At 39.6% G+C, this 14,457-nt stretch overlaps 1 protein-coding gene across 1 annotated transcript in view; it reads right to left on the reverse strand.

The window, feature by feature from the left end:
- Positions 1 to 14,045, reverse strand: part of fam222aa (family with sequence similarity 222 member Aa) — a 63,271-nt gene extending 49,226 nt beyond the window's left edge. Inside the window, exon 1 of the mRNA XM_065250755.2 lies at positions 13,069 to 14,045. The gene's annotated coding sequence lies outside the window, so the exon portion shown is untranslated. The remainder of the gene's footprint in view (positions 1 to 13,068) is intronic.
- Positions 14,046 to 14,457: the final 412 nt, after the last annotated feature.

The raw sequence follows: 14,457 nt of genomic DNA on the forward strand, positions 1-14,457 counted from the left end.
TTTTATCACTATGTTTGTTCCCTGAGAATCGAAGCCACAACTTTTGCGCTGCCAAAACTTTGAAAAATCTCTTTCTTTAGAATATTTTTGAACTGGTTATAGGTGCATTGTGTAATTTTTAAGAAGGATATCTTGACAGAAATTATAAATAAAATGAATAACTATATTATTAGTGGTTTATAAAGACCTTCCAAAATGAACTGAATGGTTTTAATTAAACGATTAGTCCATTTTCTTAAAAGAAAATCCTGTCTTTCTTCAGTCGAGAAGAAATTATGTTTTTGGTATGACATGAATTGGTATAATTCGACATACAACAACGTCAGAACGGTCCGCTTTCTCCACACTTGTAAACACTGGGGCGTAGTTTCGCATACGTCATCTGTGACCTCTTGGCGTATTACGTGAGGTCGCGCTGGTGGACCGGAGGAAGACGAGAAGTTGAAAAATCAACACAGTGGACCTTTAATTGAAACAGCCATTAATTTGTTTTAGTACTAGATATTCTATTTAATTTGTAACAAAATCATAAAAACATTAATTAATTAATATTTTTTAATTAACATAAAACACATTAATTAGTATAAATTAACAGTGATTTAACAAATTGTTTGAAAAACAGTTTCATCATTTTGCTGAACTCACTCTGCATTTATTTTTAACTAAATTAATTTTCAGTGAAATTAGAAAGCACGAAAAAAATTAAGATTCAATGTGTCATACTGGTTCATTTAAAGGCTTGCAGTCAGTTTTCACTTTAATTATTTGCTTTGGTAGAAAATACTTTTATAGGTTGTGTTAAACATAAGCTTACATTATGGCCTCAACATGTTACATTGAACAAAATAACTATTTGTTAAGATTCAGATGAACTGTCATGTTGTTTTTGCAACTAGCATAATTCTTAACACTGTTTTAGTCCCATTTAAAAAGTTATAAAAAAGATTTATATTGACAGCATTATTTAAAAAATGAAATTAAATATGAAAAATAGGAGAGAAAAATGAGGTGCCATCTGTTCTTCACATCTCTACACATTATTGGTAAACAGGCACTGAGGGAGTGTGCGCGCATGTTTGGTGTAAAAGCACAGAGCAATGCTCCAACACACTCTCATATTCCTCAGAGACACACACACTTCCATAGCTACTGCCCAAAGCACAGTCGGATTGGCTGAGATAGGCTGACAGCTGGACAGATGTTTCAGAGGAGCTACACATGGGAGGTTAGAACGTGTGTGTTGTCTTTTCAGCATGTCTGAGTTCTGACTCCATGAACAGGAGAGCTGTCACAGCCGGTCTCGCAGATGGATCACACGGAATCAACGCAGAGCTACTTAAGCGAGGGACAGGATGAGGAGACAGAACTCCGCAACACATCCAAACCTTCCGAAATCACATCAGTCACCTGCAGTTTTCCAAAACAGTCCTGCTGCTTTTGATGTGACAACAAAAAGCAGATCAAAAGAGATGATGACTTACTTAAAACTAGCCCTGCTTCTGTCACATCTTATTTGTTTGTTAATGGAACTAAAGTATTTGGAGATCAAAGTTGGAAGGTAAAGCTCATTTTTAGCTAATATTTATCAACCTGTCAAAATTACAAATAGCCTGTGCATGCAAACCTGAGTAAACACCAGACAGACAACAGATCAGCAAATGCGCCCAACAATACACAGAAAATCATTTCCAGTCCAAAGTTCTGCAAGAGTGTTTATAACTGCTAGTGCTTACTAAACTCAAAATCGGTCTTTATAAACAACAAAGTATTTACAGAAGTGTTGTGTGCGTTAAAGACATAAATTACCATTTCTAGCATAAAAAACAAAGGAATTCATTTTCGGCATCACTGAAGTGGTTCAAACTCCAATTAAGGCGTTAAGTCCACAAAAAAAGTCAAAACCCGAAATGTCAAATTAAAAGCAAGGCATCCTTGATTTTAAATCAGAATCTAATTTGGGCTTTAAAGCTCTCGGGAAGCTCGAAATTAATTTTTCATCCCAACCTGGAGAAGCGAGAGGAAACTCTTCAAAGCCGGAGAGATAATTGGCCGCACGCAAATTACGCCTGAAACTCAGCGCGAGCAAAAAGAACATCAATGGCTTTCGCCCAGGAAAAGGCAATGTGTAAATTGGGGTCGGACGTAGATGGTAACAAAAAAAAAATTATTCACGTGCAATCGTGCACACGTTAGAGGCTGCAAATGTTGGATTTCATAAACAATAAAAGCTTGTTTGAAAGGCTATGTTTCTCAACAAGCAATGTCTACAGATAAAAACACTCGGCTTCGGGCCAACCCTATCTGCCAAACCTTTCATTTCCCTTAAGCAGTGGCAATTCATTAGTCTGTGGAGGGTCAGCAATTCCACCACCTCAATCAAAACGTTAATAAAACTAAGAGTCTACAAAAAGCATCATTTCACAATGTCTCCATCACTGCAGAATTGTTGGCGTATTAAGGGACACAGGAAGATTGTTTAGCGTTTCAAGCAATTCAATAAATGATCACCATTAAAAAGCAAATAATGCATAGCAATGGAAAAGTCAGCAGTAAAAAATGCATTGTACTTAAATTTTTAAGTTAATTCAACTTGAATCTACAATTCATTTTGACTTTTTTGACTAGTGAGAAGTAGCAATACTGTAAATTATAAAGAATAAAGTTGAATTGGCTTAAGTTATTTTTTTAATTTGTAGCAACTCCTTACTAGTCAAGAAACTTGAAATGAATTGTAAATTCAAGTTGATTAAACTTAAAATGAAACACAGAATTTTTACAGCATACCAATTCTTACAATTTTATTTTCAAAATATTATATAAAAACTGAAGAAAGTGACCACAGATTCATTGAACCGCTCAGGACTGAATAACTTCAAAAACATATTTCGACTGGCCTCAGATTGAACGAAAGAAACGCCATTAGGCAGGTTTCAGAGAACAACATTGGACATAATTATACATGACATCTCTGAGAGATAAAAGTGATTACTCTGGTTGAAGGGTTGGGGGTTGGCTAAAAATTGCTTGGCAACCATTATCCCCCAGAGGAGCACGAGGTGACCGTCCATCCGTCTAACCCTACCTCCCCCACCCGACCGTATACAAACAGTGATAAAGACTGGCGCAATCGCTCTTGACACACAAATAGGTTAACACAATAAAGCCGCCTATGCCCGGCTTACTCGAGGGAGGAAAGTAATTCCAACAGCAGGCAGGAGGTAATAAAGCAAGAGGGTTGGGTGAAAAACTGTGCGAGTCCGGTTCTCGTCCTGTGCTCCAGCGGAGGAAAGCATGCAGAAAAGTAGATGCCCGAGGGCCTAATATCACTGTTGGTTTAGGACTTTTTGACAAGAACAATAACACTGGCTAAACACGGCAGAAACTTTAGTCTACTCTATAGTGTGCTGTACAGGCAAAAATGGGAGTGTGCGTTCTGCTATTCGATTTCTATACAATAACATTAGCATGGGTAAGAAGGCCTATTTAATTGTTACGAATGCTTTTCTTTTTAAAAACTTACCCAGGAAATCATGTCTGGGTGCGAGATATTGCATTCATACCCAATCGTGACAAAGACAGTATATTGCCTGGCAAAAATTGATACAAACCTCCAGAGTTTTTATTATACCCCGCCGCATTCCCAGGACGCAGCGTGAAGCCGGCGGCCGAGATGTGGGATTGCTAATCGCACGTGGGTAAGGCGGGAGGCATTGTTTCGTGCAGTCGGTGGAAATTTCATTACCGTTCAACAACACTACAAGAGTTGACTAACAGCCTCTACGGAAACAACAGATTTAGAGCAGTGTGTGTGAAAGCTATTCAAGTCACAAGCAAAGACACCGTTCATTGTCCCGGTCTTGATTTACGCAACCCACTTTGTCGCATTCGAACACAAAATAAGGGAAAATAAACTGCTGCTTTTAACTTTATTTTCGGCCGTGGTTAAGAGCGCAATTAAACGTGTTAAACTTTGAACCGCACCGCATGACAAAACCCATTTTCCCTGGCAGTAGAATAAACTGGATTTGTAAACAGGTCACAGTCTATGGCTCCCACTATGTTTTAATAGCCTTAATACGTTGGAACAGAAATGCAAGCACGCAATTTCACAGCCGCTTTAAAGGCTGCCCACGACAACGTTAATAAATAAGGCTCAGGAGGACCGCAGTGGGAGAACAATATTAGTCACTCCCTATGCCAGACAATCTTGCTAGTAAATAGAGTTGAAAATATGTCTATCCTGTTTGTTGTACAGCCACAAAAGAATATTTGTACACAGCAATAAGATCGGTTGCATTTTCAAAAGACATTTGCTGTGCATGTGTGCCTCTTTTGGCGCTTTTCCATTGCATAGTACCCCACGGTTTAGTTTAGTTTGGGTCGGGTCAGTTTACTTTTGGGAGCTTTTCCATTGGGTGCAGTACGTAGTACCCGATACTTTTTTTCGTACCACCTCGGTTGGGGTTCCAAGCGACCCGAGCTGATACCAAACGTGACGCGAAAACACTGTAGATCACTGATTGGTCTGAGAGAATCGTCACGTCATCGCTATAATGTAAATATTAGCTTTAGCTTACTGCTAGCTTGCGCTGTCTCAAGCAAACATGTTGTTATCTGTGTTCTGCTATAAGTTTCCAAACACCATTTTAGCGATGAAAAACATCCGCAGGTTGAGAATCCGGGACACCATAACAGTTTTTTCCAGACTTACAGTTTGTGGCGGCACATTCGCGACGTGCACGTCCGCATTATATATGCTTATATGCAACTTGAATGAGGCTCAGCGGAGCGCCGTCGACTGACGCCACGGGACGGGTGTTTGAACAGAAACTGTCATGTGAGACAGAGGTAGTGATAAACGCGATGTGCAAACATCTATTTGTGGTGGCCAATTTTAATTTTGTGGCAGACTGAGAAATAAATGAATGTATGGTAATGTACAACAACGCTCTCACGTGTATGATGTCACAGCAGTAGGCAGCGTAAATATAACGACACGCCTATAATCCCTCCCACTCCGAAGTGATACTAAACTCGATGGAAAAGCTAACCACGCCAAAGTGAGGTGAGCTGACCCGACCCAAACTAAACTAAACCGTGGGGTACTATGCAATGGAAAAGCGCCATTTCATAAGCACTATACATAAGAACGATATAAACCCAAGATGACGAACTGATGGGGGATAATTGAGATTTGACTTTAAGCAAAGCTCGTTTACCCTTCAGGGGATTAGGGGAACTTTCCACTCCAAAAGAACATAGCACCCTTGGGTTTTTGTGCTGCAGGAAACCATTATCTGCATGTCCTATCACTAAGGTTCATATGAAGAGTTCAGATGCAAAACCCTCTAAGTAGTCTGACATATTTTCTTGTAAATTAGCATTTTTATCAGACTATTAATGGATAATACCCCAAAAACTGTATTTCTAAATGGCCTAAGGCTGTGATTTAGAGAATTTAAAGGAAAGATATTTACAAAAAAAAAAAAAAAAATGTATTATACATGCCGAGAGCATTCGGTTAATATAATTCTCTCATTGTAGAAGGAGGTGGCGTTTAGCGGCTTTTGCATCTGAGCCCCTTATACGTACATGCAAAAACACTGTTCTTTACCACTAAATGGTTGACACAGTTTAGAGGTCGTCAGGAGCTCTCGATGGAGTTGATCCAGGATAAGATAAGGGTTTGGACTCATGACATATGTGTCACTCGTTTGTGAACAAAGGATGCAAATGGTAAAAGTCAGCATAGGAAACACAAGAAGTCTGTTTTTTCCCTTAACAGCCAATATGAAAATTGCTTAGTAATGTCATTCTAAACGTGTGTGACTTTTCCTCCTGTGGAACATGAAGTAAAATATTTGTACACTGTTTGAAAAAATATAATCAAAAATGGTTGTCACTGGGGTAGTGTCCATTAAAATCTCGTTAATCTCATTTAGGTACAGATATGTATACATTTGGTACCAATATTTACTTTTGTACTTCTAATGTAGTAATATGAACTCTCTGGGTAGGTACTTTAGAAAGGGTACCGTCCAGTGACAGCTAGGGACCATTTTTGACCTGTTTTTCTGACAGTATATTATGTATGGAAAAGAGTTTAATAAACATAAAAGCATATAGTGATCACTGGAAGACAAAGGTCGTACACGTAAGGTACAACATGAGAGTGAGTAATTACCAGAACCTTTCACATTTGGGTGAAAGTTTAGCGATGGTAAGAAATATAGTCTATACACCACAGCCTTTCTTTTGCAACGCTAGTTTCATTACAGCATGACACAATGATGAAATAAACCATGGGAGGGTACGCGAATGAGGATATTGCCCAAATTTGTTGCAAAAATGGGGGAAAGAACAAAGATATCTGCAACGGCACATAACAGAGCTGCCCTGAAAGCATTTCACTGAATTATGCTGGCAGAGAAACAATAGTGAAACGAGTACACACTCGGTAACTGAAAACAAGAGGCAGTAACTCATTGAAATTGAACTGTTCCCGTTATGAGAAAGAACAGGATGCCCTATGAATTCTCCTGAAAAAGTTCTTTAAAACACACTCCCCGTAATTCGCAATGATTGATGCCCTACTAAACTTTTAAGTCCTTCAGGAGTAACGTACAGGGCCACTTTCCCAGCATCCCCCACTGTCACCAGCAGGAAATCAATCTGCCTAGAAGGCCGATTACACAGCCGTTTGTTTTTTTAGGAAGAACAATTTGCCCTTCAAAGGGGCTTTATAAGCTCACGGTCTGCGTGGAGAAAGCAACATTGATAAGATTCCTGTTCGCTAGCGTGATTAGCTACGAAGCAGAACGGGCGTCTTATTGAAGGCTCTGAAGTCTTGAGCTGAATTCATACACCATTTAATCTCCATTCTTCCGTTCTCAGAACCATTAAACGACAAACATGTCCACAGGTATCTCCTTCGCCCTAAAAAGATGAAAAAGCAGCTCCCTTAGATGCTCAAAGAGAGTTTGACGGGACTTTGAACCTCAAAAGATACAACTTCGCATGAACTCTCCTCACTCAGCCAGCATGTAATAAAGACATTTTTTGCGTGACTTGGAAGGTCAAACGATTCCAATTTATCTGTAAAGAAAGCAAAGACGTTAAGTAAGTCGAGTAATCATCGTCTCCTTGAAACTGCTGAGGTGTCGGAGATGGGACTGCTAAAATCAACAAACCGCGGCACACCGTCTCATTTGGATAAGGATAAAGCTGGTAAAATTGAAAACGCAGCAAAGCAAAGGTCAAGTAAACAACAGCAATGCGCGTAGCCTAAAATTCCATTTAAAGCGCTGCATCTCGACACCCGTTCCATGCTCGGGTTTTCTTCCCGACACTTTTAATCAATATCACCTATGAAAGCTACACAGGCTGAGCCTTTTATGTAGCAACAGGGGAGACAGGAATGCCATAAAGAAGAAAATCAAACAGTCTCCACCGCAGGTGTTGCACGTTAACAGATGTTGGGAACATTAGCATTGTACGAACGGCTCGGGGAACGAAGAGGGGGAGAGAGGATTGAAATTGCGGATTACCAGGAGCACAGATATAATAGCTCTTCCAGAACAATTGCACCTTCTTAGTGCTCAATACTCGCAGGAGGAGCTCTGTAGGAGAGCAGAGAGACAGGAGCATTCACAATCCATTCACCGCACTTTCACAACTAACAAAGACATTTTCTTTTGACACTCTTTTCTATTCTATATTTCGTAGCAGCTGCAGTAAATTGGTCTATTCGTTTTTTAAAGTACCGGTGATTTCAAAAATGCACAAGATGAAGGAGACCAATTCTGGTTGTGAAGGCAAAAGGAACCGGCAGGTTTAGACACTTTTTTGTGCTGGTGTGCCGACATCAGGGCTGCCACGTTGAACAATACCATAAGCGACAGCTGAATCTGGGACAAGGTCGACATCAGGTCCTACTAGGGATGGCGAAAACGAAAAATTTTCTTGACCGGCCACCGAGCCTCATTGGCCGGTTGAAACCGGTTAACTGATAGGCCTATTAGTTTAAAATATGCTATGCTATTTAAAATAAACAGCCATTTCGAGCCGCGCCTGCAATTTCACAACTCGCATCTCTCTGCGCTCTGCCTCCGGCTCACACACACACAGACCTCACAATACTTTTTAAATCCCCTACAGCGCGAAACATGAGTCCCGCAAACGGCGCCGTGCTTAGTTTCGAAATAGTTTAGGTACTAGGTGATCGCGTTGAACTTGAAAATAAAGGCGTTTGTGAAGCTCATTTGAAAATTGCCGCGGCTCATTTAATAAAATGACAGCTCAGAGACTGCGCTTTAGTTTGGGGTAGTAATATTAAAGACATAGGATGATCATCATCACCTTTTCTGTTACCACTGAAATATAGATGTAATGTATTTCCAAATCTAAACCCATCTTATGCGTAATGTTGCCTAATAGACTGCAACACGATAAAACCAATGGATTAAACGGGCACCTTCAGAATGTGTAAAAGCACCGGCCAAAGCAGGTCTCGCACTGTTTTTGTTCTAGAACAAATGCAGCAAAGATATTTAATGCTTGTATGAGGCATATAGGCCTACGCTGAGTTTTATTTATTTATGATGAGGTGCGTTCTAATTAACAATGCAATGCAAGTGAACGCACAGTGCCGGCGCCTTCATGCACGGACCGGTAATTATATACTCTGCTATATTTGCTTTTTATTTAATAAATACATGCATTTGGTTGATTAAACATTTATTAAAATTAAGATACAATTTATACAAAACGAAATTCACTTCAAAGAAATGCTTTCTACAAAGCAAAACTTAATAAAGTGGTAAAAATCATGGCTGAGGATTTACAGAAACAAAACTTACTCTGCACTTTACTGTTAGCCTAAAAGACATAAATGTTAATAATTTGGAACACAACCAGGAGAGACTTTAATTTTAATTATTGTATTACTGTATTTTATTTACTATTCGAATAAAGGAATTTATCAAAAAATAGCCTGTAGCATTTACTTTTCGCAAACCTTGTGAACATGCGAAACCAAAAGCAGTGACCTCACGCCAAATGTTTTTTTATTGGTTTATAAAGTACAAACAGACCAGTTATGAAAAACTGAGTGTGAGGGATTTGTTCACTTCACACAAAAAGATCTTGGAAAGAAAGAGATGACTAACTGTAGTAGGGTTTAGTCCACTGTCTATAATAGCCTAATTTACAGATCCCTTTTTTTAACCGACAACCGACAACTTTGACCGGTTAACGTTGATACGGTCAACCATCGGTCAAACGGTCATCGGTTTACATCCCTAGGTCCTACCTCACCCCCAACCTGTTAAAATTCAACTGAACCTAAAAAAACAAAAACAAATATAGAAAGCCCAAGCATTTGAATGGCAATGACCTCAAACACATTAACAAACTACAGAATTTAACTGCAGCAAAATTATTGGCCATAAAGGTGTTTCCTCTTTAAACAAAAGTATTACACTTCAATCATAGTCATATTGGCCTCAGATGTCAATCCCATGAACTGTTGTCTGAAAGTCTGATGCATGAGGCACACAAAACTGGAGACAATTTCAAGGTTACACTTACATTGATGAATACGGTGGACGCTTTAATCCAAAGCAATTTATAGTGTATTACAAGGTATACATTTTATCATGTACTGCTAACATAATGCCATACCAGTTGAGCTAAAGGAGCACTCTTTTGTCACATGACTGCTTAGCAGAGTTTTGAAGTCAATCTCATTGACTACTGAATTTCCAGGAATACGTATTTGTCACATTCTTTAACGGTTTGCCTGGAAACCAAACAAACTGATTGGTTGCATTACATGTCAGACACCCTTGACCAGTCCTTGGCTAATAAAATCTGCCATGAAGTCCAGATCTTCTGCCATCAGACTAAATATCCGACTATGCGGGACTAGCAGTAATATGATGACAAAACTATATTAGAAAGAGACTTTTCCCCAAGCAGTGGGAGAGAGGGAGGGAGAGAGATGTTGATTTCTAATGAACCACTGTTTGGACACTCCAGAGAGATAAGCTCAAGGACCATATCCCGCCCTATCCATCCAACTAACTGCTCCACCAACCCCCCGGGAACGAAAAATGGGTGAAATGCAAGAGTGCTTGTTTTAGGCCATGTGTCAACTGCCGCTTTGAAAGCAGTGTTATTGTAAAAGCTTATTTATGGTTGAAGAATGGAAAAAAGCATGTGTGAGCCAGCTGGTGTTTTTTCCTCACTGTTATTGATTTTCACAGAGAAATATCTTGCTGTTTTCCAGTTATGCTTTAAGTTAGATTATACAACCAGCAAACTTTACTGGGAAAATACCAGTTAAGATATTATAGGGAAAATAGGTTAATATATAAAGCAGGAAATTAAAATTTCACTAATATAAAAAATCATAAAAGAAGCCCTCATTCTCTCCCCAGTTCTCATTTTAATAAGACGACGGTTGAGTGATATCACCCCATGGCCATCAATCAATCAATCTGCACATTTATCTCTATATTCAAATGAACAGTGTATGCTTCTTTAATAATATCCCAGCAAAATTAAACTATCAATCAACATCTGCAGTGAGGGCAGAAACGGTAAAACCGGTCTGAGCTAAACTTCATACCTCTGGAAATTCACTCCTGATTTAATCACACTAAGATCTTTCTCATTCAATACAGTCGGCAGAGGTTGAATCGCACCCAAATTGCGTTTCCCCATCAAGAGAACCCATTCTGCTGACGGCGATAAAATAAACTGCATTTCTGGGTGGCTTTCAAAGCCGAATCCTACTAAAACATCTTGACATCAGTTATAAACCTGTTCATAATTACCTCTGTTGCACCTATGCAACAAAATATGACTCCAAAGCTTAAGCTCCAACATTTCTCTATGCATTTGCTGATGTGACTAAGATAAATGTGTAAAAAGTCAACAAAAACAAGAAACTGAGAAAAAGAAAAAATGTAATAAGCTAAGAAAAATGAGAGACGACAGTAACGTCATTCAGTGACCTAAATATTAGACCACACCAGCTATCTACCCGTCTCCCCCACACACGCTCGGCTCAGCTGAGATTAGCATTATGCTGGAAGCTCTATTTGTTTAGGTGAGATCGAGCCACAGAGCTAATACCGGGCCAATTTGCTCAGCGGGTCACGGATGTGCAGCAGGAGTAGGAAATGAGGCAACTCTGGCCCCCGGAGGTGAACCTTTCCACTCGTACATCACTGAATGTTTTATTCAATAGAGTGGTGAGCATACTCCCTGACAGGTGCCGTCTCCACGGGTGGAGGGAGTCATAGCCCTCAGAGTGAGGGACTCTGCTGGGGTAATGAGGCTGCCAGGCCCTGAGGAAGGCCACATGCTGGATCCAAGCTAAGAGCCAGAGCACTAAGCCTCCAGAGTGATGACTTGCAAAGTGAAGCGTCCACTGTGGAGCAGGGGGCCAATCGCATTAGTCAGAGCAGCAGAGAAATGACAAGAGGGGCCTGAGAGACTACGTTGTGATGTATGAGGAGAAAATGAAGTTCTGGCAATCGATATGCATGTTCACCCAAATCAAAATTTGGTTTTGAGCTACTTATTTTGCAATGTTCAACTGCTTGCTTTTATTTACATTGCATGGAGATAACACCTCAATTCTTCTAAAGGCTATATATATATCATATATTGATTGTTTAAGAAACATGGACTCTATGGACACAGTAACATCTAAAGTATAAAGGTTTTTGCTAATGGGGGTTAAAGTATCTTAGGAAGAAAGGGAAAAAACACGATTTGTTTAGACCAACTGACCTGTGTTAACAGCCAAATCAAACCTGGGGCTGTACTTTAGCCAGTGTCCCTGAAAGAGTATTCACTGATTAGATTTCAAAGAGATAGCACATGCAAAACCTCAGTTCTTGGAAAATGCTTGCTAGTGCAAACGATCCATGGTAAAGGCTGACATTGAAGTGTTAGGATAATACACGAAAAGCATGTTGATGACCAATCACACCATACAAATGAGCCCACACAACATACAAAGCTTTTACTAAATAAACTTTTCCAATGCTCCTAAAACCCACCCTTTAAAACTATTACTTACCTTTTTAGTTTATGTTTCTACTTAAAATATTTTACAACACACCTGACAAAAGGACCCGAAGCAACAAAAAGGAAAACATAATAGCCATTGGATTCAAACCTTTACCTACCAGACCAAATCTAAACCACTAAACTACTACACCACTATTAAAATTTAGTAGCCAAAAAGCAAATCATTGACAGACACACACTCAGTGGTAAAACTTATATAAGGGTGTGCTGGTAAAGACTTTCACATCTTTTATTCAGATTCTCCAGGCTGCCATCACGCTGTAACCAGATTTTATGCTTTGAGAGCATTCATCCTGTCGCACTCTTAAAAACACCCGTAGCGCACATCAAAGCGCGTCCTGGGGCCATTTAGCCCCCGACACCTTTTTTCTTTACTGCACTTCCTTTATTTATTGCAGGTAAAACCTTGAAACAAAGGTTGTATGGTTCTGCTATAGACCCAGCACACCCCCGATATCACCTCATACGATTATATTTTCCACAGAAGTACAACGTTACGCAAATGAAGCTAATCATTTCTACAAATCACAAACTATTCAAAGGCGACCTTGCTACCCTATAGCTGAGACAAATTTGTACATAATTGTGACTTTACTATGCGACTAGTGCGTTTAAAATGTATTTTATTACTAATATGCACCATGGTAACCAGATTCGGCCGTACCGTAGCTACTGAAGTTATTGCTTATATAGTATCAAACTGAGGTAACTGGATATTTGCACTTATTGACATAAAAACAATGACACATCTGTTTCAAAGACATCCCATATTATTGTTTAACTGTAGAAACTATGGATTTAATGAAGAAAGTATGGTTGTAGAGCAAAATGTTTTTAGCGCGTACACAAGTGCACACTACTCACTAAAGTGTACTACGTAAATAATAAGACAAAATGCTGATTATTATGCATTATTCGTTGCAATAAATAAAAGTAGAGAAATGATAAAGAGAGATGTTTTACCATAAATCGCTCTGTGGTGCTGCTGACTAGAGGTCCATGCAGGTTCGTGCCGACGAGACTATGGGTACGATGTAGCGGTCGAACGAGCAGAATAAGCGAAAAAATAAAATCAATAAAATCTCGTTGTGTCCTCGGGTGAAGTAAAAAAAAATAATCCCTGGTAAATTTAGTCGATTTATTATAAAGTTTATTTCCTTTTTCTATGTTGTTCTCACGCGTAAAAAGTCATCCAGAAACAGCTTCTTCGGCTGGCTCGTTGGCAAATTTTCATTTGCTTGCTAATAGTATTAAAAAAGATTTTGTCTTTTAAATGAATCCAGTGTGTTTTTGTTATAGACGATAGCGGACCAAAGTGAGGAGCTGTTCCCAAAAAAGCGCCGTGTCAGCTGCGCTCCGTTAACTGCGTTTTGACCAACCGTAAATGATTCAGTCGTTTAGGACCTTTTTACCCGTTTACTTACTGGATAAATATCCAAGTAAGGCTTAATAAGAAACTGCAAACTCCAATAAAAACGACAGCTTACTCTGTCGACGCGAAGTCGATAAATAAATAAGTGCTTTGCGATTAAATAAACTGCGATTCACGAATGTCCTTAAATCCAAACAACGAACAGACTTTGGCGTATACAATCAAGAGTGATTTCATCCACGTAAAATAATTCAAAGCCCCTGTTGTGTTTAAGGCGATATTCCTTTAACGGGAGAGCAGGTGCAGGAATTTAATGTACGCCGTTTAATCCAGGAGAAGAGAAATCAGCGTTCACTTCCAGCGGTTCTCCTCATCCCCTTTTCTCGGAAACCTTCTGCAGCGATTTCAACTCCGATGTCCGTTTAATTGTTCCTCTGAAAGGCTCCAATGACTGCGGTTGTTGTTCACATTGACATCAGGAAAGATTTAATGAGCTTACTTTAATAAATTGCCTGTATTCCGCGGCTCTGTGAAACACTGATAGGCACTGAGCCTCTCCCCTGCGCCGGGCTGCCGAGACTGACAATAACCCGGAACGGTGCGGACTCTCACGGCTCCACAGACCGCCCACCAGCCAATCAGAGCAAAGGGGTAATTTAAATATTCCCACGGGTCGGCCAATCATGGATAATTGAGGGTTGTTACCACGGGGACGCGGTCAGCGTCCAGACGTCAAGTTAGAAAGCACGTTTGTTATTTGCGAAATTATAAATACTAAGAGAGAAAGGACGTTGATCTCGTGAGACTAGTAATAGCTTTAACAAGGGTTAGTCTACCTTAAGCAACCAATAACTACATTTATAATAAATTAAGGTGCAGCTCTGTATTGGCATACACAACAAAGTCAATACTTTACGTGTACTCAAACCTCTAACAAAGGCTGTATTATGTTACCCTTGTATTTGTAGTGCAACACACAG

Source organism: Paramisgurnus dabryanus, chromosome 5 (genome assembly GCF_030506205.2).
Source record: "Paramisgurnus dabryanus chromosome 5, PD_genome_1.1, whole genome shotgun sequence".
Taxonomy (NCBI): Eukaryota; Metazoa; Chordata; class Actinopteri; order Cypriniformes; family Cobitidae; genus Paramisgurnus; species Paramisgurnus dabryanus.